Raw genomic sequence first — 27,611 nt, 5'->3', positions numbered from 1 at the left:
TTTTATATATCAAAACCAAGCAAGAGTTTCGTTTTTCCTACTATGGAATGAAATCAATTTTTCTTTGCCAGTTACCTGCTGGAAAGAAAGGGCCAATGAGGATACCTGTGAGGATTTTGGGTCCTTTAGAAAAAAATTACTGTGCTCATTGTGCCAAATTAGTTTTATTTATCTTTCTAAAATCATCAACTTTACTTTTCTTATAATATGAATGATTTAATAATATTTTATAAGGGAATAATTAAGCATAACATCACTAGGATGACATATTCTAGAATGTAGCAAATGATCTTTTATTTGATGATGGCGTTTCCTTTCTTCCTTTTCTCATTCCTTCTTTTTTCTTTTCTCAGCCTAAGCAGCTAAACTTGTGTATCTGAGAAGAAGGAAAAAAGTTAAGTCTCTTTTTAAAAAAAAAATTTTCAATGCCAATTTGCCAGGCAGCAATGCCTTCTTCTTACTTTTATGGTGCTCCTCACCTATTTGTCTTCTCTCTTATTTATATTGCTTCTCCGAGATGCCTCTCTTCTCTTTGATGCATTAATGCTTCTTTCTCCCTCTTTCAAAAGCTTTCCTAACTTCCTCCTTACTCATTCAAGTTGGGAGAATTTTTTTTTTTTTAACCTGGGAACTTTGAACATTTTATATCCTCTTCACCAAAATAACACCACTTATTTCATGTCTAACTGACATCTGAGTTGATGAGCCCATGCTCTTCAGAGCTCTGAGGTCTCTCTGGTGCTTCACCTGACCCCACGTTCCACATCAGAAATCTGGAGGACCAACAGTAATGGAGCTCTTTGGTTTCTTCCTCTTTGGTGCCGCAAGCCCTTGAGGCCACTTAGGGGCTGGCTGTATTTTCATCTCTCTTTAAGAAGAATCCTCTTTGATATGAACTGCAATACAAGAAGGACATTTTGGTATGAAGAGGGGAAGAATGAAGCTTGTTTGTTCTACAGGAGAAGAAGAACATGATGATGGGTGTAGACAGAAAGGGAATCTATGAGAGATAGAGTCCTGGTTCCAAAAAGATGACAGACTCAAACTCTGGCAGTGGAAGAATCAGATGCCAAACTTATCAAAACAAAAAAAGCAACATGAATAAAAATTTGTTTTTGTAGAAGAGTTTGAGGTTGTACTCAAAATATGCTAGCAGGGTAGGATACGTTTAGCACAGCACAGCAAGAGATTAGAGTCAGTTTATGTCTAAAATCAGCAAACAAGACCAAGTGCCACTGAGTACCTTTGACAGCAAATAAATGGTTAGCTAAGAATGGGTTGCTGATTCTGTCTAAAGATAAAGAAAATGTTAAGGGTATGGAAAATCATAGAATTACAGAGTGTATTTTATGAGCCATGCATATAAACTTTTTAATAAAAGAGAACTGAACTATTTCTGCTTTCCATCTCTTGCTTTTTCTTAACTTTCAACAACTGGCTGTTCTCAAAGCATAAATACTTCTATTTGTGGTAAGTTTAAAATGCTTATTAGAAATGTCGAGATCTTTCTTTAAAATAAATGAATTTTGAAATTACCTAATTATTTTTTCTATCAGAAAAACTTACAGGAGCTATGAAAAGAAAAATATGATCAGAGAATTTCTTCTACATATGAAACATTGCACATCATGACAACAAAGTGCATCAATACGTTGCAGTTTTTAACATTAAATAATATTTGTGATGTAGAGGAATATATCTAGATTTTGCAAATCAGTTGAGTGATTTCTTAGCCAATGATTTTAGTTTATATAGAGCCGTGACACTGCTAGTATATTTTCATTGCTTAAGAACGTTTCATATTATTGTCTATGTGGTTCAAAATGGATTTGATAGCCTTTAAGAAAAAATCAATTCTGTCCCAAGAATTTACAAAGAACTTTGCTTCTTAATTTGTGTAGCAAAGAAAGGGGGAAATATGGACTAAGGATGGACGGAAAGAAGAAAAATTATGTTTTTAAATACTGTCATCTAAACAGAGTTTTTTTAAAAAAGTTTCCCCTCCTCAATCACCGAAGAAGAAATACATATTTCCTAGCTCCCTGCTTGTCTTCAGTTTTTTTTGACTTTCAGACATCATTCTGCATGCACTGTCTCATTCTCTGTTCTCTGCAAGGTCTTTTGACATTCTTGGTGTTAAGTACAATAACAGAATACAGTAATTGAGATAGATAAGGCCATCTTGGGTAAAGTTGTGGGATAATTTATTATTACTAGAAGAGATAGTTTCTAAAGAGATTACTTTTTACCATAGTCAGTGAGGTTAGATATTCTGGTTGTCCAGTTTTTAAAAAAACATCTATGTATGTGTTTATGGCATAAGTATAAAGGAGCAATGAAGAAGTTCAGTAAAGATTAGCCCTCAAATATGAAATATATAGGCTTTTTACATCTCCTCTTTCACTCTATTACCTCCCTCCAACTATTCTTAGTAATGAAAGGAAAAAGTTTTCTACTCTATTTTTGAATTGAATCAATGAAGAAAAGAAAGTTTTATGGTATCCTTTAAGGAAGAAATTCAAATAAAGTGTACTTCCCACTGAAGCACAGAAAACCATGAGGTTGCTATCTTTTTTTTTTCTTTAAACAACATCAAATCATTCTCACTAGGAAAGGGGGACTTTTAAAAGGTCACAGAATGCATTGAAGATAAGCAATTGTTTCTCTCTAGACACTAAATAGAAAAAGGAGGTAGAGAAGGAAGGAAAGCATCCCCAAGTCATCCTTACTGATAAGGAGCTTCCTTTAAGTGCTCTTTATATTTGACTCTATATGCAATTCACGAGAATTGCTCAACTCTACAATTTATAACAACATGAAATGTATCATAAGAATATCTTTTTCAGAGAAAATGACTTTGGGGTGTGTGTTGTGCTCTAGTGAGTCTCCTTTCTTTTTGAAGTGAAAATACCAAAGGTTGTTGAATAAAATTCCTCTAAAAATGAATGTTCTTGGATGTTCTCCTGATGGCCACATTCCTCATAGCATGATAAACACCCATCATGGCTTTGCAGTGACATTTCCAGTTTCAAATGCTCTGTCCTGCTGTCACCAAAAATGCATTCATACTTGGCAGACTATGTCTCAATTTTTCATTTGGAAGATGTGGTCACTGAATTCATATGTTGCCAAGCAGAATTTCCTCAGCTCTTATTGTTTGAAAGTAAAAATTGGGCTATCCCTTCTGAAGCACCTACCATGTCCTAGTGATTGATGTCTTACATTCATTACCTACTTAATGCTGGAAGAGAGGTGCGGGTTTTCCCATTTTATAGTTTGTGAAGTAGAGAAGCACGCAGGATTAAATGATATACTCAGGACTTCTACAGCTAGGAAGTCATGATGCTAGGGTGCAAACCAGAACATTTGGATAGCAAAATTTGGGGCTTTTCCATCATGCTCTATAGCAGCGGTCCCCAACATTTCTCCATATGCCAGGGGTGGGAGTGAGGTAGGGAGGGGTGGTTTCAGGATGATTCAAACATATTACACTTATTGTGCACTTTATTTCTATTATATTTATTCAGCTCCATCAGGCATTAGATCCCAGAGGTCAAGGACCCCTGCTGTATAGTATTCTGCTTCCTATTCCATACTTTCTGGTCAGATAAACTGAATGTGAATCATCAGCATTACTGAGAAGTTTTCTAAATGTTGAGTGTGTGATTAGTGTGCTCTGGACTTTGGTCTCCATACTAAATAGAGAAAAATCACAATGCAGTTTATCTTAAGTCTGACAACCTTTTTACCAGAATGTTATGTTTGTCAGTTTGCTGTGTGTGTGTGTGGCTGGTGGGCCGGGAGGGGTGGTGGGCAGGTACCTTATCTGTCTATTAGTATAATATGCCTTTTTCTGTCTTGCCACGGTATGGTTAATGTGACATTAGATAGTGGCTTTGTTCTATTAATGAAGATGTAATTCATCACAAGCTGCTCTAAAATAGAGTGAAACAGTTCTTCATTAGGTTATACAAATACTAATGTTTTTCATAGTTTTTTAAATGATATTGTATATGGTAAAAATGATGTATATGTTTAGGAATGAGAAGGACTCAACCTATCTCACCTATTTAAAAGCAAATGAATGGCAATAACTTTTGATGGTACAATGTCACAAGATTATTTCTGAGTTCATGAAAGTGCTTAAAATATACCAGCTGACTAGAAATTATATTTAAATCACTGTAAAAATGCAAAAAGGAGAATTTTCAAAGCCATGTAGAATGGAGATCTCATATCTTTAATATCTAAGACCTAGAAAATTAATTAAAATATGCCTGTATTCATATCCCCTAAGAGTAAATGAACTTAGGTAAGCAAAAACCAGCAATTGATAAGTGGATTATCAGTTAAGACAAAAGATCAGACTAGAATGTTAAATTATAGCTAAAACAGAATATAGAAGTCATGCAGTTTTATCTTCATACTATAATATTATCAGTTTAGTGATAAGGTATGTTTTATTAATTCTTTCCCAAATCCCCAGGCCAAAAACACTCACATAATATTAACATGGCTTTGAGTTATGAATAGAAAAGTCCTTTAATTCTGTCTTTCTAGTGTTTTCATTCCAATCCCAAAGAAAGGCAATGCCAAAGTATGTTAGAACTACCACACAATTGCACTCATCTCACACGCTAGCAAAGTACTGCTCAAAATTCTCCAAGCCAGGCTTCAATAGCATGTGAACTTCCAGATGATCAAGCTGGTTTTAGAAAAGGCAGAGGAACCAGAGATAAAATTGCCAACATCCATTGGATCATCAAAAAAGCAAGAGAGTTCCAGAAGAACATCTATTTCTGCTTTATTGACTACGCCAAAGCCTTTGACTGTGTGGATCACAACAAACTGTGGAAAATTCTTCAAGAGATGGGAATACCAGACCACCTGACCTGCTTCCTGAGAAATCTGTATGCAGGTCAGGAAGCAACAGTTAGAACTGGACATGGAACAACAGACTGATTTCAAATTAGGAAAGGAGTATGTCAAGGCTATTTATTGTCACCCTGCTTATTTAACTTATATGCAGAGTACATCATGAGAAACGCTGGGCTGGAAGAAGCACAGCTGAAATCAAGATTGCTGGGAGAAATATCAATAACCTCAGATATGCAGATGACACTACCCTTATGACAGAAAGTGAAGAGGAACTAAAAAGCCTCCTGATAAAAGTGGAAGAGGAGAGTGAAAAAGTTGGCTTAAAGCTCAACATTCAGAAAACTAAGATCATGACATCTGGTCCCATCACCTCATGGGAAATAGATGGGGAAATAGTGGAAACAGTGACAGACTTTATTTTAGGGGGCTCCAAAATCCCTGCAGATGGTGATTGCAGCCATGAAATTAAAAGGTGCTTACTCCTTGGAAGGAAAGTTATGACCAACCTAGATAGCATATTAAAAAGCAGAGACATTTCTTTGCCAACAAAGGTCCATCTAGTCAAGGCTATGGTTTTTTCCAGTGATCATATATGGATGTGAAAGTTGGACTATAAAGAAAGCTGAGCACTGAAGAATTGGTGCTTTTGAACTGTGGTGTTGGAGAAGACTCTTGAGAGTCCCTTGGACTGCAAGGAGATCCAACCAGTCCATCCTAAAGGAAATCAGTCCTGGGTATTCATTGGAAGGACTGATGTTGAAGCTAAAACTCCAATACTTTGGCCCCCTGATGCGAATAGCTGACTCATTGGAAAAGACCCTCTTGCTGGTAAAGATTGAGGGCAGGAGGAGAAGGGGACAGCAGAGAATTAGATGGCTGGATGGCATCACCGACTCGATGGACATGAGTTTGAGTAAACTCCGGGAGTTGGTGATGGACAGGGAGGCCTGCTGTGATTCACGGGGTTGCAAAGATTCGGACACGACTGAGCGACTGAACTGAACTGAACTGACCTGTACTTGATTTACCAGCACAGTTTCTAGTTTAATTGATAGTAGAATTTCTTCTCCAGAATTCTACTTCCAAAGCTAATATGTGACTCATCATTAATTTGTCATGAGAATAAATCTGCAAATATTCAAGTCAGTTTCTCCTAACCAAGGAAAAAAGCATACTTTCATTTTTGTTGTTGTTGTTAAGTGTGAACCTGGTGAAAAGTTGTTAGGTAATAAAAACAAACTGACTTTCTACAGTGAAATATATAGTCTGCTTTTATTTCATTCTGCATTTTTTATTAAAATGAAATATGAAAATACTTGATCCATTTTTCTTCTATTCCAGTGCAGTCATTTGACAAACAGGATTGTTTTTCAGAATGAACTACGAATAGATTGTAACAGGCAATTATTTTTTCCTACTCTCAACACCTGAGAAGAATTAAATATCAAGTCAAAACTGTCACTCAGTTGAACACTAAAATGTTTGGTAATAATTGTGTTAGTTAGTTGAAAGTGAAGAATTTAGGGGGAATAGTAATCAGTTTTTTCACACACCATCACTTAGAATACAAGTGACCAATTTAGCCACTCTTTCCCTGCTGCCAGAAAGCTATAATTGAAATACCTATGCTGATTTAACCACAAACTAATTATAGTTCATATTATTAATAGAATGGGAGAAAATTATTGAAAAACAAATATTGCTATACTTCCTTAATATTCAAATACAAAGAATGATTTACTTTCCCCAACTCTTCTTCCTTTCAACCTTCCTCCCTCCTTTCTTCTCTCCTTTCCTACTTTTTCCCCTTCTTCCCTTTCTCACTCCTTTTCTTTTTTCTTTTCCTTTTATTTTAGGATTTTGTATTTTCAAAATAAAGGCTTTGTATGTGAGAGTAGTCAGATTTTTTTTTTAAACTCAGTATGTCTTTTACAATGTTTTCTCTCCAACTTTTGAAACTATGGGGAAAATACCTAAAAGTATTTACAGTTTAATAGTGGGAAAGGGAATCACTTTGTTACATGCTTCACTGTAATGTCATACTACATACGCTTGATAATACATTATCTTCATCTATCATTTGGCCAGATTCCAAAAGCTCAGTATCTTAAAAATACCAGGGAGGTTTAGAACTAGTGCACATTGTGGTGTTAATAGAGAGCACATTGACTGGGAACAGAAGAGTTGTTTCCTGCAGTCAGTTCTACCTTTAGCACTAAAAATGCCCTAGTCATCGGCCTCCTTAGTTGTGTGATGAGTAACCTGTAGTGAATAATCTCTAAGGTTATTTCTCATTCCAGTGTACAGCGCCTTTAAATCACTAGACAGTTCATTGTATAAAGTGCAAAAACAGAATATTGTGTAGAATCAGAGGCTTCTTATCTGCCAAACTCAACCCTTTAGAGCCCAGCCAAGAATCTATGGGAAAGACATAGGTTCTCAGCAGCCAAAATAAATGCTGGTGTCCGTGAGCATTCCTAACCTTATTCTTTGGGAAAATCCTTGGGGCCCTCACTCAGAGATTGTTTGCTCTTTAAATAGAATCTCTTTTTAAGTTTATCTTGTTTACAAAGGCCCAGCAATTTGGAAAGGGGCTACGAGGCCATCACAAGATGGAACAATGTATGGGAAAGTGCTTTGTAGGCTCTCAAGTGACGTGCCAATCTGAGCTGTTATCATTAGTAAGAATGACACCTGACAGGAGCAGTGAGAGAAAAGATAAATCATCTCAGACAAACATAGTGATGTCAAAATTCTATTGGGCTGTGCTGTTTGGTATACTAGAGCAAATAGGTTTAATTCTTTCAATAGTTTCCAAGATCCTCTCTGAATTATAGCACAGTATGTGCTTATAGAAATAGCTGAATTACCACAAAAAAGTTTATTTATATTCTGAATAATATTTGGTTTAAAAGATGATTTCTTGGAAAGTGCATTTTTAAGTAATATATAAATGTTAGGTATTATATAATTTGATTTGAAGTTCAGGGCAGTATGCAATGTGATACAAATGTTTTCCATCTGAAAGAATTAAAAATTTAATGTAATATGGTACATAATGGGCTAGATTTCAATTACCTAAAAATTATATCTGAGTAATCCTAAATATATGAAGTGCTACTCTAATTTTGAAAGGCAGTAATTTTTTGTTATCTATAGTAGAAGTAATTAAGATAAAATAATATTAATTCATTTTGCTCCATGATTAAACAAAATTATTATGTGCTCAGTTTAGAATTTTCTGTAACACTGTTTCTAGACTCATGAGCCTGTTATGATAGTATTGCATACTGTTGGAGTAATGCAGAATATAATACATGCCAATACTCAAAACATACTACATGCTGAGCCAATGTAATAAAGTTTTTAATAATTCTTGAGTGATACTGGTAACCATATAAAGCAAACTAAAATTAAATCTAAAAACATCAATTGATGAGAAGTTAGAAACCAAAACCAAAGTTTGTCAGTGTCAAGTTTCTAAAATATTCACTGGAAATGCCAACAGCAAATTAAGTTATAAAGCAAAAATAAGAACTCTGACGTGTTCTCTCTTCTTTTTAAAGATTTTGCCAGTCCAGACATAAAAGTAATATGGCTTCAAATGCCAGCTGAAAATTAATGAGAATCCTTTATGAGAATCCAATATGGGAATCCTTCTCTCATATTTGGGAATGTTAAGCCTAGAAATTTAAGCCCTGTTTTATATCATATTATACCTGAATAGATGGAGGCCTAGGAAAGCAGATTCTCAATGATTTCAAGGTAACTATGAGACAAGAACTCAGGTTCCTAGACTACCACACCAGAGTTCTTTCAACCATGAGTTGCAGATTCGATATTTTATACTGAATTTTTAATAAAAACAGCTTAATCTACTCTATCGCATCAATGGCAGACATTTTAAGAATGAAAAAGTGGATGGAGATGACAGTCCATGGTCCTGGGGACTTGAGGCCATAGTTTGGAAATCATTTCCTAAAGTCCAGGCATTTAAGGAGAGCACACGGAAGCAGCTGAATGGTGAGCAGGAGAAAGGACATTATACAGGCAGGTGCAGGTTAGTGGAATTGACTGACTTCCTGGCAGACAAGGGCACAGATTGTTCGATTATGCTTCTGTACAGCAAGGAAAGAAAGAGAATACCAGAGGCTGCTAAGTCCCATCTACTAGCAACTTCTGAAAGGGTTATTTGAAAGATATAGAAGTAATATCTTCCACCCTCTCCCTTTATAGTCTTTGGCAACCATCTTTGGTCACACTGTCACTTGAATTGGAATGTTTAAACTATGATAGTACAATGGCTTTGTATTTTTAATTAATTTTTATTGGAGTACAATCACTTTACAGTGTCGTGTTAGTTTCTACTGTACCAGAAAATGAATCAGCAACGTATGATTATCAGTAAACGTATGATTATCAGTAAATGTATACACATGAAAAGCATGAAAGTCGCCCGTCCATGTCCATCTCCTTGTGACACCATGGACGTTAGCCCACTCGGCTCCTCTGTCCATGGAATTCTCCAGGTAAGAATATTGGAGTGGGTTGCCATTCCCTCCTCCGGGGGTCCTCCTGACCCAGGGATCAAATCTGGGTCTCCTACAGTGCAGGTGGACTCTTTACCACCTGAGCCCCCAGGGAAGCCCACATATACATATATTCCCTTCCTTTTGGACTTCCTCCCCATTCAGGTCACTGCAGTTCATTAAGCAGAGTTCCCTGTGCTGTACATTATATTCTCATTAGTTATCTATTTTATACATAGTGTCAGGCTTTGTACTTTATATCAGAGGTCCTTGACCCACTCATCAGTGCTTGAAGAAACACTTCTGGAATCCCAATTGAATTCAGAAACTGCTCTAAAAAAGAAAAATTAGTAGTGACCTAAAAGCTCAATATTGTAGGTCTTTTTCTTTTACATTTCATTTTTGTTTTTTTCATCAAAGGTTCTAACTGGTAAACACAAAGCCTTAGGGGAATAATAAGCAGCAAAATTTCTTTAGGACTATATAAGTTTCAGCACCATGGCTTTTCTCTTTCTGTATTTTGTGGTGTTTACCGAAAAGGGCTCGCATGTGTTAAAACCAAAATGCAAGTTACATTAACAATTTGCATTTAGAAATCCAAGCACTTAACACCACCAGACTTAATATTTGCTTTGGACGGTTCTGCTTGTTTAGTCTCAAGCTTTTTCCAAAAAGCTAACATAAAAAGGCAGCCCTCCTATTTGCTGAGTTTGTGTGTGATTTCACACATGGTGCATGATGTGCTTCTACAAGACAAAGTGTTATCTCTTCACATGAGCAGTGTACCCGGCTAGGCTGGGAAATGTGAGCTTTGTGATCACATGAAGCTCACATAGATTCCACTTTGGAAATGTCTCCTCCGCACTGTGCTTTCTCTTCTTCATTCTCTTGCCATATTTCACTATGATTACCTGAGCTTCTATACATTTTAAGTTTCTGACAAGGTTACCATCCCCTAGTCCCTTTTGCAGTTGATTATCTTTCACAATACTGCTAAAGAGAATTTTCAACAGCAAAAATCTGACTACTTCACTGCCATCCTTAAAATACACCAAAAACCCTTTCTTCCTCATTCTTTATAGGGTGAAATCCAAATTATTTAAGCTGTTGTTTAAGGGCTTTCCTAGTATCACTCCAGAAGCAACCTTCCCAGCTGTTATTTCCTTGCATTACCTCCTACATGCCCTAAGTTTTAGCCACACTGGCTGAATGAGATCATACCTCTTGTTCCCAGCATTTCATCTGCATGTACTTTCCTTCATTCTCCTTCTCACTTGAAGAAATCCTTGTCTGTGAAGGTTGATATGAATGTCCTTTTAAAATAAAGCCTTCTTCAGTCTATTCATCAATCTCTCCTCTGCTTGTACAACATTTGGCACATAATCTCTTTAATTCCACTAAATAATAAAAGACAGAGGTATAATAGCTAACATTTTTGAGTTTTACTGAGATATTATTGAGAGAAAAAAATTGTATATGTGCAAAGTGTGTAACATGATGCGTTGATACACATATTGCATTGTGATTACCACATTTAAGCTAATCAGTGTATCCATCACCTCACATAGTTTCCCTTTGTGTGTTGTTGGGGGGATATAATGAGAACCTTGATATCTAATCTGAGCAAATGTCAGGTGTACAGTACATTACTGTTAATTATAACCACTTGTGGCTCAGCCAGTCACGAATCCTCCTGCAATGAAGGAGACCCAGGTTTGATCCCTGGTTCAGGAAGATCCCCTGGAGAAGGATATGGCAACCCACTCCAGTATTCTTGCCTAGAGAATCCTGTGGACAGAGGAACCTGGTGGGATCGCAAAAGTCAGACATGACTGAGCTTAAGCACACACGCAGGTTCGTTAGGTATCCAGAACTTACTCATAACTGAAAGTTTGTAGCCTTTGACCAGTATTTCCCCATTCCCCCTCCCCCCAAGCCTTAGCAACCACCATTTTACTCTCTGTTTCTATCTGTTGGGCTTTTTATGTTCAACACATCAGTGAGATTATGCAGTGCTTGTCTTCCTGTTTCTGGCTTATTTGATTTAGTGAAATATCTAGATTCATCCATGTTGTCACAAACGGCAGAATTTCCTTATTTTCTTCTTTTTTAAGGCTGAATAGCATTCTATTATGTGGTTGTATGTAGGTGTGTGTATCACAGTTTCTTTATTGATGGACATTTAGATTGTTCATGTATCTTGGCTACTGTGAATAATGCCACAGTGACTGTGAGAGTGTAATGTCACTTAGACATAGGGATTTTGTTTTCTTGGATATATACCAAGAAGTGGGGTTGCTGATCATATGGTATTTCTGTTTATATCTGTACTTTACCATGATGGCTGTGCCCATTTACATTCCCCCCAGCAGGGTACAAAGATTTCCTTTTTCTCCACATTCTCACTAGCTCGTACCTTTTGACCATTTTAGTAAGAACCATCCTAAGAGGTGTGAGGTGGCATCTTGTGGGTTTGATTTCCCTAATGATTAATGATGCTGAGCATCTTTTATTAATAGTTAACATTTACTGGGCGTTTGTATGAAAAGTATTCTTTCAAGCAGCTTGTGTGTTAAGGCACTCAGCCATGTCTGACTCTTCATGACCCCGTGGACTGTAGCCCGCCAGGCTCCTCCGTCCATGGGACTCTCCAGGCAAGAATACTGGAGTGGGTTTCCATCTCCTTCTCCAGGGGATCTTCCCGACCCAGGGGTTGGACCTGGGTCTCCTGCACTGCAAGCAGATTGTTTCCTGTTTGAGCCACCTGAGAAGCCCTTTCAGCAGCTTCCATGTTAATTTATTCAATATTCACAGTAACCCCTGCGCTTGATACTCTTATCTTCCGTTTAATGGTTGGAAAACTTGAGAACATACAGCTCAACTAACTCTGGAGGTCCCTTACCTTCTTAGTATCAGGGCTGGAATCACACCTGTGTAGTGTTGTCTGTCGCCTCTTTCTGGATTTTATTTTTTTTTCCATTTATTTTTATTAGTTGGAGGCTAATTACTTTACATCATTACAGTAGTTTTTGTCATACATTGAAATGAATTAGCCATGGATTTACATGTATTCCCCATCCCGGTCCCCCCTCCCACCTCCCTCTCCACCTAATCTCCTTCGAATAGATAATTTATTTACATTTGTGTGCTGAAGAGGAATACAGTATCTGACATTGTAGCCAACCTATTGCTTTATGGTACAAGACATTTATAAATAACATGAAATAGAATCTTTTGGGTTAAGGAAATGTTATTTTCATAGGCTGTTAGAAAAAATTAAGGAAAATATGGCACAAGTCAATAATAAAATGTTTATATTAAGATGCAAACTGTGGATCTTGGTGTGTAGTATATATCCTTTATAGTTTCTCAGTTACATCAACAATATTGGATAAATGTTTAACCTGTAATTACTTTAGACTATTCTTCAGGCACATGCAATTTTCCATTTTCAGTAGATTTCAGTGGCTTTCCAATGTACATTATAAATTATCTTTTAGCTATTAAGGTTTTAGAATGAATAGCACACTTCCCTAGTGATATCTTTCTGAAGTACTTGTGTATGAGTTATTTTCATTGACCATATAGGTTTACCTTGGATGACTATTAGGTATGATGTTGGGTTGGAAATTTCCTTTGTAAAATATCTCTCGGTTTTTAAAAGTAGAGATAAGAAACAATGAATTTCTGAATAACAAACTCTAAAATCATACTGATTACCTATAAAGGTATGGGATGTGTGTGTGTGTGTGTGTATATATATATATATATATATACACAGAGAGAGAGAGAGAGATTGAATATGCATCAATATTCATACTTGTATGTTGAGGCTACTGACAGTTTAAAAAATGATAATGAAGAAAACATTGTAAAGCTGATTTCAGAGACGTTCTTTATCATCTGTTCTATATACACAGGTAAAATTGTAGCTGAAGAATGCACACTTTCGGCATGTTTTGGTAAAGCTCTTAAGGGGGAACTAACTTGAAAATTGCCATTGGATTTTCAGACAGTGACACAGTCTAAGCATCCCAGTCATTTCTATTTGGTTTGTTTGTTTTTAATTAATTTCTTCCTTGAGAGGCAGCTTTAGGAGTATTTTCAATTATAGAACTCAAATGAAATTCATAAACCAAACACATGATATAACATGAAGTCTTGGTTACACTCCAGCAGCCCATCTCTGTAACCTGGTATTCTTTTAATGTGTAGGAACAGTGAATTGCTTTTTTAACCTTAATAACACTGTTGTCTTTAAAAACTGTTAAGAATAGCAGAGCCAAGGAGGTAATATTATAATATGAAGGTTAGGGGGATTTTGAGCTTCATTATCTTCCCGAGCAGTAACCATGAACAAATTATCAAAGACATTATCTCTTTTCATCCAAAGATGAACCAAATATATTAGCACTTTGGTGGGACTGAGAATATGTAGAAAGCATAATCATAAAACGCCATTTCTTGCTGCAGTGTGACCACCCAGGACGATGTTCAGCAGAGGTCTTGGTGTTGCCAGCACCTGCGGAGAGCTACCTGGACATGCAGCTGGTTAGACAGAGGTCACCTTCGCTGGGGGATGCAAAGCTTTGTCCTTGAAGATTTTATGTCCTTCCTTCCATCTTAACCAAGGGGATTTAAATGAGATTGTCTGAATACAGAATGTATACATTCCATAGGCTGAAGAAACTATGTGCATCATTCTTCTTAATTAATGGAGTATTTTTTATCTGTTTTAGGTTTATAGAAAAATTCAGTGGAAAGAAGAGAGTTCCCCTATACTCTTTCAAAATTCCCCATCCCCCTATTTCCCTATTACATCTTGCATAAGTGTGGCACATTTGTTACAACTGAGGGGTCAATATTGCCACATTATTATTATTAAGTAAAATCTATAATTTATATATGTTTCCTCTTTATGTTGTATGTTTTATTGGTTTTGGCAAATGTATAATGATTTGTATCCACCATCATAGTATCAGAATAATTTCACTACTCAAAACATTCTCTGGTCTCTGTCCATCCATCCCATCCTTCCTCTCATCAAACCCCTGGGAACTCCTCTCTTTACTATCTCCATCGTTTCATCTTTTTCTATAATGTCAGAGTCATACAGATTGACACAGAAGATCAGTCAGATTGACTTCTTTCACTTGGCAATGTGCATTTAAGTTTCCTTTGTCTTTTCATGAGCTTGAGCTCATGAGCTTGGTAGCTTATTTCTTTTTATTGCTGATATTCCATCACATGTACCACCTGATTTATTCATTCACTACTGAAGGACATCTTGGTTGCTTCCAGATTTTGGCAATTATGAATAAACATTATATTAAGGTTTTTTGTGAACTTAAACATTTTCAACTCAGTACAAGGAATGCTACTCAATACTCTATAATGGGAAAAGGATCTAAAAAAGAGTGGATGTATGTACATGTAGAACTGATTTACTTTAATAAAGTTATTTACTTTGATGGAGTTCCCTCGTAGCTCAGTCAGTAAAGAATCTGCCTTCAATGCAGGAGACCTGGGTTTGATTCCTGGGTCAGGAAGTTCCCCTGGAGAAGAAAATGGCAACCTACCGTAGTATTCTTGTCTGGGAAATCCCATGGACTGAGGAGCCTGGCAGGCTACAATCCATGGGGTCACAATAGTTGGACACAATTTAGGGACTAAACTACGACTACTACACTAGAAACTGAAACAACATTGTAAGTCAACTATACCCCAAAAAAAAGTAAAAAATTTTCAAAAACTTATAATTGTGAAAGCTATTTTTGATGGAGAGGAAAGGCATGAGTTTTGAAGTTAGACTTGATTTGAATCCTAACCTTCATTTTATTCATCCAATAAATTTTTCTTAGTAGTCTCCTCTATTATTTCTACTGTGCTGGGAGTTCGAAATGCTTAAATAAAGTGCCACTCCACCTGTCAAATGTGCCTTGTCTACACTTAAAAGCCTTATTATAGGTCTGATTCCTTCTATGAAAGATATCTATCTCAGATATTAGTAGTTTTCTGTTGTGTTCTGATAATCAGATGAGCTGTCATAGACAAGACTTCACATATTTCCTGGCAATAAATGCTCGGTTGGTATATAACATCCAATTGAGAAAGAGGTGGTAAACTTGATAGTTTATTTTCTTGCTAGTCCTTCTGTCCTTCTGATCTATAGGTTTTATAATGTTAAGTATGAAAGTTTTATTTAATAATACATATGGAAAACATTTTATACTTTTCTAGCTTAACCAATATTCCTAGCTTAACCACAATTTAAAATGAAATAAGAACATGTCATCATTTTCTGTGTATCTAATAGTGATGAGTATTGGACTGCAGGTGAGAATTAATTTGGCGCTCTAGCTTCACTACATACTGGCTTGACGTTGGTGGTAGTCTCTTGTGTAGTAGTCTCTTGGCTTTGAAGGGTGAACAGTATCCCATTAGCAAAGGAAGCATCATAGTATGTGTTCACCATAAACCTTTATTTGTTCATCATATAGGACTATTGTGAGACTCAAATGCAAAAATGTACAATATACATAAAAGAGCACTACAAACTATAATGCACCATAAAATGTCCATTATTATTGCTACAATTGCTCTAATGTACTTTTGCTTTTAATTTGACTAACTCCTTATTAAATCAAACTTTAGGGTTTTTTTTTTTTTTTTTTCACTACACCCCTATTGCAATCTGAATTTTCTAGGATCCAATAACCTACTAATTTTAGAGGGTCAGTTCCCTTGTGGTTCAGCTGGTAAAGAATCCTCCTGCAATGCAAGAGACCTGGATTCGATCCCTGGATTGGGAAGATCCCTGGAGAAGGGAAAGGCTGCCCACTCTGGTATTTTGGCCTGGAGGGTAGAGAGTTCAGCTGAATGCAGAAGAGCCATTTCCTGCTGTAAGAACTTGTTTACCTTTCTAGGTGTTTGTTGTTGTTGTCATTTTTGCCATTTTGTCCATGATGGTTAGTCTTCCAAAAACTCTGCAGATCATTAGACCTTTTCCTAAATCACAGTATAAATATGACACATTTTAAAGTTACAGTGAGCCTCTGGGATTACAAAGTGTTCAGCAAGTTAAAAATCTTTGAGAGTAAGGGAGTTTCAAAGCTCAGCGAAATTAAGGTCCAGATTTTACAAGGTCTTTTAAAAGCATTCCCCCATTCTGATATCCTTAGAAATGATAAAACTATCTTTCAATGCAACTTCCTATATTCCTTGTTTCTACTTATTGCCTTCCTAAATTATCTTGTTCTCTTTCCCACTTTTCCTCCCACTCATCAATTAAGAGTCATGACTGTCAAGAGAAGTGTGATATATCAGAGTTATTGTTAATATTGTCTACGTTCATGCGTTTCAGGGCAACGCCACTGAGCCTGCGCTGTGGACCAGAGACAGTGGGCACCATTCTCTGTGCTTGCCTGTCCTTGAAGCAGCACAGAACCTCTGAGCCTGGAGGGTGGCTTCATTTCTATGTAGTAGCTTATGCTGATTTCCTATTATGCAACTATCTGTTTTACTTTTAATTTTTTTTAAGAAAATTTTATTTTTCCTGTGGTCTTAATTGCTTTCAAAAAATATATTGGACAAATGTTTCTATTTCTTCTTCCTCATCAGAACTAGAAAACTAGATTTCATAGTAAGTTGTTTAGTTCTTTAAAAAGGGCAAATGCCATAGAAAGCCATCATTTTCTTCCTATGACCTTAACTTATATTACAACCCCTGTGGGAAGTTGTCAATTTAAAAGCATGGAATTTACACGAATCTAAGTCTTGGAAATCAGCCAGCAATCCTCATGAAGTATGTGGGGAAATCTATTAAATAGCTTTTTAACCTTTATAACTTACCATGTTTGATTATACAAATCTATATCCTCAGGAGACGTAGGCAGTGCTAATTGGGATGCATGTGAAGAAAAGAGCAAAAAGCTATTTCAACCTATGTAAACATTTTTTGGTACCTAGTTAAATGCTTTGGAGAAGGCAGTGGCACCCCACTCCAGTCCTCTTGCCTGGAAAATCTCATGGACGGAGGAGCCTGGTAGGCTGCAGTCCATGGGGTTGAGAAGAGTTGGACATGACTGAGCGGCTTCACTTTCACTTTTCACTCTCATGCATTGGAGAAGGAAATGGCAACCCACTCCAGTATTCTTGCCTGGAGAATCCCAGGGACGGGAGCCTGGTGGGCTGCCGTCTATGGGGTCACACAGAGTTGGACATGACTGACGTGACTTAGCAGCAGCATCAGTTAAATACTTAACATGGAATATTCCAGAAGTAGGCATCCTGGACAAGATCACTCAACCAATTAGGAATCATAAGTTTACTACTCTGATTTGCTATACCCCCGTAATTCATTACCTCAATTATTGGGTAAAATTCTCTAATGCTATTGAATATTACTTTAAATGCTAAAGCAATAAAATTAGCACAAGCTGTTATTAACAGAAGCTCTCTGAAAACAATGATGATCTTATTGGCTAAAAATATTTATAATATGTTTTTTCTAAGACATCTGAGAAATGTAAAAGCTATTAGGAATTTGTTGTTTGGGAGTTGGAGAGTGTTATCAAGGACAGCTTTGATTGTCTCAAATCAAGAGGTCTTTTTGTTGTCATGGCATTAAATTATTTGCAGACAACAAGTTTAATAATGTCACAATAACTATGAACTCTTTCTGAAGACAGGCTCTAGTCTAAATTCCAAAAGTTTCCATTACTTCAGATGATGCACTTAAGGTCTTTTGTGAAGCATTGTGCCTGCTTTCCTGTTGATAGTGTTTTCATGACTACAATACAGTTATTGTCTTTGCTAAAATAATTAAGTCATATTCACAATTTCAATACAACTTATGTGGGAAAATGCACAGGAAAATGTAACTTTTCAGTATTCACATATAATTGATACACTTAGTTAAACTTGGAGCATCTTTCCTTTGCATCTAACATGGGGCAGTATTCAAATAGGTGTTTCTTCTACCTACCTCTTTAGTTAAGCTGGTTCCCAAATGAAGTCCTCAGGATCTAAATAGAGACAATGTAAGAATTAATGCAGGAAATTGAATTGGGGGAGAGAAACAAAAGGAAAATATTATTTTACTGATTCTTTTCATTGTATTAAGTGTCTGAGTGGATTCTCATTAATGACACAGCATCAAGTCCTAGATAACTAGGAGAGAAGTATGATAGTAGAAAATAGTCAACTTTATGAATCTGAACTTACATAAATTATTAGTTATATAAGTATTTGTAATTATTATAATGTGTGAACTGTAGAATATAGAGGGAAACATGATTAAGCCTTCTTTTCTTTGGTTTCCTTTACTATGAAAATCCATTTTAAAATAAAATATAGAAGATTGTTATTTTCATATACATTTTAAAATTTCTGATTCAATGTAGTCTTCCTGGCTTCCCCCTGCTTCACCGTAGAGCATGAAGTGTTTTTAAGTATTTTTATTTGAGTTTGTCCCCACAAAGGGACCAGTGTTTACAGAGACTGTTTAGTCCAGTCAAAAACTCATCACTGAGGAATGAGAACTTGGTGACACACAGCTCCCCTGTGAAACAAAGTTTTGGAAACCCCAGTCTCATGTTCAGAACAAAGAATGTGAAAAGAATTGTCAAAGAAACCCTAAATCCTGATGCTCTTGGTGACATTTCAATTGTAAATTTAGGTCTGTGCACTGTTTTGAGTGTATGTTTTCTTCCATTAAAAATATTTTTAAAACAAAATAGCTTTTTGGTGGGGGACAATGCTAAGATACTGAATTCTAATTACTTCATTATCCACTTTATCCCCACCTTCCCAGATTCCCTAGAATCCCAAAGAATAGTATATGGTTTTCTGAAATGTTAAATGCAAACTAAAAATTATGGGCTGTAAGAATATGATCTGATAAAGTTCCTTTCAGTGCACAGCAATGGGGCTTTATTTTACCCATTATTATTGAGCACCTGCAACCTTCATGGTGCTGTGATGAATTTCAAAGTGAGGGCAATGTAGGTTTTTCCTTCAAATAGGTTGCAGTGTGGTGGATAATTAAACTGATAACTTCTCCCTCTTTTGAAAAGAAATTAAACTTCATATATATATATATATGTATATGTACATGTATATATATATATATGCCTAGAATTTAAACTCTGAGTGCAGGGTGTTTCCTTTTCATCAATGTGAATCGCCCACCCTAGATAGCCCTTGGCACAAAGCGAGCACTCAATAGCCAATAAATGAATGATAAAGAATAAACACTGAAATATATACAGGCAAAAAGGAAAACAAGGTATTTGTCTATTTGCTTCAGTGGGTTCATGGAGAGCATTGTGTAGATACACCTCTAGCTTATATTTCTGTTTTAATGAACATTAGTTTCCTCAGTTGTTTAGTATTCAAAATAATTCCATGTTATCTTTATATACAGTCATGTACTTGTGCAAAAACTTTTTGTAGGCTAGATCCTTAATGGTATAATTACTGGATTAAAGGGTATTAACATTTTAAAATTTGATAGATACCATCAAATTACACTTCCATAAGTTCTATTCAATTTAGAATGAACCTTAAATATTTTGTTTTTTAATTCAAGGCAATCTTTGACAATCTAATAAAAGTTCTGAATTCTCTTTCTTTAAAAAGAAATGCTTCAGTATACCACAATTTGGGTTTTTTAAAAAATAACTTTAGAGGATTCATAGATGCCCTAAAGTCCATTTATGGATTCCAAGTTAAGAAATTCTAACAAGTACAGTAGAGTTTGTGTTTTGCTGGTTTAAAATTCCTGAGGCATTTCCCAAAAGTAAGAATAAAAGTCCATAAATTAAATCATTTCTGTTGCTTTTAAATCATTTCTAAGTAAAATTTTTGCTTTATAATTAAAAAGTGACCCCAAATGGAATCCAAATGCTGATGCTGATGGTAAAAGGAAAGAAAAAAGTAAAAAAATGTAACAGTTTATTGCATTTTATTAAGAAAATTTTATGTGCATTTATGAATTTGGGTAAACTGCCAGTTTTAGGACATGTTCCTTATGAGGATCAAAGATATAATTTGTCAAAATTACTATAATAAAAAATGGAGTCTGCCATAAGACAGAAAACCAAGTATCACTCAATGCATCTACATGGTGCCTGGTTATGGCAGGCCAGTGAAGTAGTTCTCTTCTTTCCAATCACAGAAATTCAGTGTTCACATCAAATAAAATTTTCTCCAAGACGCCTTAACCAATATCCTGAAACTCCTTGCTTGGATTCCTTTCTCTGCTTCGCCATACCACTTACTTTACCTAGTAAGCCCCTCCTACAAATTCCATCATGTACAAATTCCATCATGTTCTTTGAGGAGTAGGCCTCATTATTTTATTTATATATTTCCCCCACAAAAAACATCTAGCACTTTGACTGTAGTGAAAATGAAAGTCACTCAGTTGTGTCTGACTCTTTGCGACCCCATGAACTGTGTAGTCCATGGAATTCTCTAGGCGAGAATACTGAAGTAGGTAGCCTTTCCCTTCTCCAGGGGATCCTCCCAAACCAAGGATCAAACCCCAGTCTCCTGCATTGCTGGCAGATTCTTTACCAACTGAGTCACAAGGGAAGCCGAAGAATACTGGAGTGGGTAGCCTATCCCTACTCCAGGGGATCTTCCCAACCCAAGAATTGCCTAGGGTCTCCTGCATTGCAGGTGAATTGTTTACTAACTGAGCTATCAGGGAAGCCATGATAGTAGTAGTAGGTGTTGACTGTAGTAGGTGTTCATTAAATGCTTGTAGTAATAGTAGTAGGTGTTCAGTAAACACTTGATGCTTGTTTAATGTATAAATAGGTGATTTTTTTAGATGGGTCTTAAGAATATGTAGGAATTAAGTCAGAGCAGATGGTCTCAAGGAGCAATGATAAAAAATGAAGCAGAGATGAAGTAAAACCTAAACTAAGTGGAAATAAGTGTGACTTATCAGGCTCATATATCATTATATGCTTAGGACATTAATATATGAGGCATATGGTATAGCTACCCACACCAATATTCTTGGGCTTCCCTTGTGGCTCAGCTGGTAAAGAATCCGCCTGCAATGCAGGAGACCAGGGTTCGATCTGTGGGTTGGGAAGATCCCCTGAAGAAGGGAAATGCTAACCACTCCAGTATTCTAGCCTAGAGAATTCTATGGACTGTACAGTCCATGGGGTCACAAAGAGTCAGACACAGCTGAGTGACTTTCACTTTTACTTTCACATGGCAAATTGAGAAGGTAATTTTTAGCACAGTAATGTAAACTGGTTACTATATTTTTTTAAATTGTATTGTTTTTCTAGATGTTCCTTCTGTGATATAATATGGATTATTGAATTGACCTATACTCCACTAAAAAGATAAATATTTTGAGCATTATAACATGCCAAACTGGGAAGTAATGTTAAAAACACATATATTATAGTGTATTCCTGAATACTAGCAGTATTTTATGATTTAATAAGAAGATTTTTTTCATCTGAATGTGATTCCACAGTGGCCTAACCATTTATCTAAAAGATAATATAATGCATTTATGAGGCTTACTCAATGGCTCAGAGGTAAAGAACCCATCTGCAATGCCGGAGATGCAAGATATGCGAGTTCGCTCCCTGCGTTGGGAAGATCCCCTGGAGAAGGGAATGGTTACCCACCCCAGTATTCTTGCCTGGAAAATTCCATGGACAAAGGAGCCCGGCAGGCTCCAGTAAAAAGGGTTGCAAGGAGTCAGACACGACTGAAGCACATATGCACACAATGCATTTCTAAAATTGCAGTAACTGGTGAGAGGAAAAGAAAGAATTACTATTTTTCTGATATGTAGGCATTGCACAACTATACCTACATTATATATATGATACTTGTGAAAGGCAATGTAGGAAGTAAACTTTGAAAAACTGTATTCCTAGTTCTGATTTAGCAAAGACCCAACTTGACCCCCATGTACCCACGTTTATGAAGGGAAATTGAACAAGAAAAAGTGGGCTGCATAGCTGTTTTCTCAGTTTCACAAAGTGATATTGGATTCCCTCAGATGTCTTCTCCCATCTGCCATGCAACCAAGTTATTTGAGAATTACAAGAACTCATATCACACATGCATAATGCATGCACACACACACATACAGAAATCTTACTTGTATATTACATGACCTTGACAAAGATTTTAAACTCTTGTTTAATATAATAGTTTATGAGAGGACTTATGAGATATAATTATGTGTCATTGAATCATAAAATCAGGTATGGAAGACTCTTTGAAGACATCAGCTTAGTCTTCTGTCAGTAGAGCTATTATATTTTATCATATCAAATAAGATACATGTGATATATACACTTTAGAAAGCATATATAGGAGATACAATTTGTGCTTCATTATAATGAATATATGAAGTAGATTTCTATGGAATAGATTTTTCATAATTTCTTAGATTGGATTGGATCCCAGTGTTTCAAAGTCAGAAATCAGTCCTCCTATCATAGTTTAATATGTTTCTGTGAAGAAAACCAGCTTGATAATAACCAGATGTTATTATGTGCACTTGCTTCCTCCATCCCTTCATTCATATTCAGTGAGTATTTAGTCCTACACTAAGATTCTGTTTTACAGCAATGATCCCTTTGTTGGAAACCACAGTTTTATTAAATGAGTAAAGGTCTAAACCAGTAGTTCTTAACTAGTTGGGATTTCTGGGGGCAGTTTTGACTTCCAGGGACATTTGCCATGATTGAAGATTTTTCTGTTGTCTTAGTGAGAAGAAGGTGCTATTGGTATCTGAGGGGCAGAGACAGGGGTGCTGCTAGAATTATGTAGGACAGCCCCCCACAGTAAAGATTTATTCAGTCCCAAATGTCAACAGTGATGAAATTAATAAACACTACCTGTTTTAATAAGAGTTGTATATATCTTAATTCATTAATAAAGCAAATAGGGACATTGGCCTGTTTGTCAAAATCAGTCAAATACATATGAAAGTAATTTCTAAGGATAAGTCTCATTTTTACCTACTTCCTCCCCCAACAGTTCATTTGCACAAATAAATTTCTCTAACATTTCTGTAGAACTGGAATTTAGTTTTCATGTCATAAGCTCTGAGCCCATTGTACAATGATTTACCCTTCTATGGCACCAACCAGAGCTACAGAGCTAAAAAAAAAAAAAGTGCTTTTAAGGATGATGATGCTTTCAAAGTATCAGTGCAATAAAAAATAATTAACCACAGTAGATTACAGCGTGTAAAACAGACTCTGATGAATTTTGGTCTCATACTATTCTACATTATTTGCTGCACTCCTGCTTGAAATATGGTAGCAGACTCTGACCTTTGAGCACCCTCAGGGCAGATGTCCATATGCCAACAGTGTACAGAGAATGATTGCGCGGGTGCTGGCCATCCTTAAGGGTTGCTGTACCTAGAAAAAGAAATTCTCACCAATATGGCCCAAATTATTACAGCTTTATGATTTTAATTGGAAATACAAAGCATTCACCTGACTTCAAAAGGTTGCCTGAGTCTGTTTTAGTGCCTCTTTAAATTATTTGCTGTGTAAAATGCATAACTATAATTATCTTGTATTTTATGATCACTTGCCTGAGAATTCTATATGTGAGATTATTTGGTCAAGAGATTTTTCTTGGGATGTGCTTGTCTTATTTTTTTCTCACTGAATTCTCCTGTCACCTTTCTAGTTCTATAGTTCTTTATCTGTAGCTAATAACTCTTCATAAGAATGACTAAAGAACTACACAATGCTATTCAAGTACAGCACATACTTATGTTTTATTCTATGTCATGGCATTTTGATAGCAAGAGTAATAATAATGAATAACATTACACTAAATTTTTAGAACACATTTAATACATAAGGTGATTTAGCCCAGTTTAAAGTATCTTCTGACTTATGCATGTACATATAGACATAACATGTATAGAAGAGAAATGAAAACCCTTGTGCACACACACATTTCCTTCTATATTTTATATTTAGCCTCTTTGAGAAAGGACATCATAGGTATTCTATATTTGCAATAATATTCAATAATCTCTAGACTATGAAACCATGAATAATTTAACAAACTAATATTACAGGGAAGTAATTGCAGGGGGATTCTAGTAAGCTAAATTTAATTCAAACTTGGCAGTTCAAAGATAAAATCTCTTGCTTCCATGAAAAGTATAAATAGAATTATTTGTGTTGACAGGTGCTTTGGGTCTACCTGGCACTTCATCTCAAAGACTGAGATGCCCTAGAGGTGTCAGGAAGCCAATGTATCACAAAGTCATAGTAGTCTTTATAGCTACTTTATCTCTAGAGGGTTAACAATATTAGCTCTCCCACATGTATAAGTCTTTCTTTCAGATGCACCTGGGAGCCATTATATTCCCACCTGAAGAGGAAAGTTGATGAATATGGCAAACTTATTTCTAACATCATTGTGATTGTGGCTCCTAATGCCTTCCAAATGGTTACCACTCATTCTGCCCTCAGTCTGTGGGTTGCTCTCTTGCTCTTTCACCTACTGTGCTCATTCTTGTCAAATGTCTTAGTGCCCTATGTTTCTGGGAAGTCCTGTCATGGCTTATTTTGGATATCGAGCTGTCACTAAAAGACCCAATCCATAAATTTGCAAATACTTTAAAAAACAACTCTGTTGTATGGTCATCACGGGTAAGGAAAAGGCATTTCTTAGGGACTTTTACAAATCATGGGGCACAAACAGTTCTTCATTTCTCTAGAAAGAGAAGGAAGAAATGTTTTCTCCTGTAGTTACATCCATAAACTCATAAAAACATAGAATTTGTGCTTGTTTCTCTTCAAGTAAGAGCATGACATTCAAGCTCAAATCTATATTCCCTAAACATTGAAGACAGTATATAACAGCCTTCACAGTAGGTGACAAGAATAAGAATTTTGAAAGTTCTAGTGTTGTCAATGCCTCCCTGGTTTCAAAGATGTTAATTTGATAACTAAAGTGGAAAGGACTCAACAAGATTCAAATGGAAAATTATCTTATTAGATGCCCATTAAATGCCAGAAATTATCCCAGGGACACTGTGGTTTAAAAAAAATGTGCTCCCTTCCCTGCTGTAATTGTGCTTTCATCATGCTAATACATTATGTACTTGAAATTCATATAGGTTTAATTTCAATTATAAAATCATAACATTTTAAAATTTTAAATTAATTATAAAATTATAAAGTTTGCTGTATATTGAAGCTTTATAGAGAAGAGGAAAGAAAAATGGTCTGTAAGATAGAGCAGAGCATTGCATTTTTTGGAAAAGGCATTTTTTTATTTCCCTTTACCTAGCAAAGGATCACCTCATTGGTACCCAGGCTCTGTAATCTGTTTTCACTCCTGGACCAGTCATGGGAACACCATCAGTTGTCAAAAGAAGATGTTTTGATAATACAGAAAGTAATTAGATGTGCATATCTTACCATAATTTAAGGAAGCGAATCAACTTTCTAGTCACTACATATTCAGGTGTCTTGCTATATAGTCATGAAAAAAACAAGATACTAAATCACAAAATTGTTTCCATGGCTTGGAAAACCTGCCCATGTACAGTGCTTGAACAGATCCTAAAATACATGGTACAGGTTCCACATTTAGGATCCAAAGTATTATACAAAACCAAGTTCTATTTTGTGAAATAAAGCAGTTTCTTAACTGCCATAAGTTTGGTTGTCTATAACCACATGTCTAAATCCTTACAATTTTTATTTTAATAAAGCTGAAGAGACTATTTCTTCATTTACAGTCTTATGGTCTTCAATGATTTATCATAAAAAGGAATTTAAATCAATATGATTGACACTAAACAATTGAGAATTATTGATGGGAAAATTTAATTTTTCATTATAAAATAATATGTAATAAAAGTTTTAGTCAAATTTTGTCTATAATATCAAGTTAAAAATGCATTCTATGGCTTATACTATACTTTGTATTCTTCATTTTAATGATATTAAAAATCCTGGAAAGTAGTTGTGTGGTTTATTTTTGTGAAAATTTGTGTTCTCTGTAATGTTTTTGTTCACTGGAGCAAAAGTGCTTTAAAGGAAAGTACCTTCCTCAGTTGACAGAATTCCTTTTCTTTCTTTACTAAGGTTAATATGAAATTTTTGTACATGGTGTGACTGATGGGTAGCAGTGAAAGATAGTCTCCACCCTGTCTTGTTTCTTTAGAAGGTCATAAGATGGCCTTATTCATGTATCGTCATTGCCTTAGCTTTGCACTTTAGCGCCACCTGGTGGAAAAAATATCGTTTGTTTTTCCCTTCGGTTTAGTTAGCCCCTTCACACTCTGCATCCCATTATGCGGTATCTTAATAGATATTAAATCATTTAATACAATTAAATAATTGCAAATGTATCTAATCTTAAAGACAGTTGTAAATAAAGTAAGGTGCAAAGATCTGCTAGATTTCCTAAGTGAAGTCGCTCAGTCGTGTCCGACTCTTTGTGACCCCGTGGACTGTAGCCCACCAGGCTCCTCCGTCCATGGGATTCTCCAGGCAAGAATACTGGAGTGGGTTGCCATTTCCTTCTCCAGGGTATCTTCCCAACCCAGGGATCGAACCCAGGTCTCCCTCATTGCAGGCAGACGCTTTAACCTCTGAGCCACCAGGGAAGCCCCTAAATACTATACTATTGCCAAGTTAAATACCTATGTTTCTTTAAATGTCATAAATTTGAATAGTATGTTACATATCTATGAAAAATGTGGAAATTATTGATAATTCAATTAGTTATAATTTGCACTTTTTAATAAAGAATTAAATAAGGAAGTTTTCTGTACTTTAGTAGCAAAACAATTGCTTAAGTTAGATTGTCTACCAAAAAAGCAGTGTAATCACTTCATGAAGAAATTTCATACTATAAATTCTTTTCTTTTTTTGCCCTCTCTCAGCTTGCAGGATCTTGTTTCCCCAACCTGGGATTGAACTCTCTCTCGTAGTGAAAGTGCAAAGTTCTAACCGCTGCACCGCCAGGGACCCTACAGACTCTTATCATGTTAATACTTTGTGTATAGTTAAAGTGAAAACTAGTACTTTAGCCATTACTGCAGCAAAGCAGGACACTTTCATGCTCATTTTGCCACGTATAATTAAGATTCAGTTGTGGGCTTATTTGAACTTGTTCTTAGTTTTTGATAGTTTTTGCAATTTTTCAGAAGTTAAATTA

The 27,611-nt window shown here is 35.9% G+C and overlaps 1 protein-coding gene across 3 annotated transcripts in view; it reads left to right on the top strand.

The window, feature by feature from the left end:
- ALCAM (activated leukocyte cell adhesion molecule) overlaps nucleotides 1-27,611 on the top strand; it is a 213,613-nt gene that overhangs the window by 122,265 nt on the left and 63,737 nt on the right. The gene's annotated exons all lie outside the window — the stretch shown is intronic.

The sequence above is a fragment of the Odocoileus virginianus genome, chromosome 25 (genome assembly GCF_023699985.2).
Source record: "Odocoileus virginianus isolate 20LAN1187 ecotype Illinois chromosome 25, Ovbor_1.2, whole genome shotgun sequence".
Classification (NCBI taxonomy): domain Eukaryota; kingdom Metazoa; phylum Chordata; class Mammalia; order Artiodactyla; family Cervidae; genus Odocoileus; species Odocoileus virginianus.
This window is presented reverse-complemented; position numbering and strand designations above follow the sequence as displayed.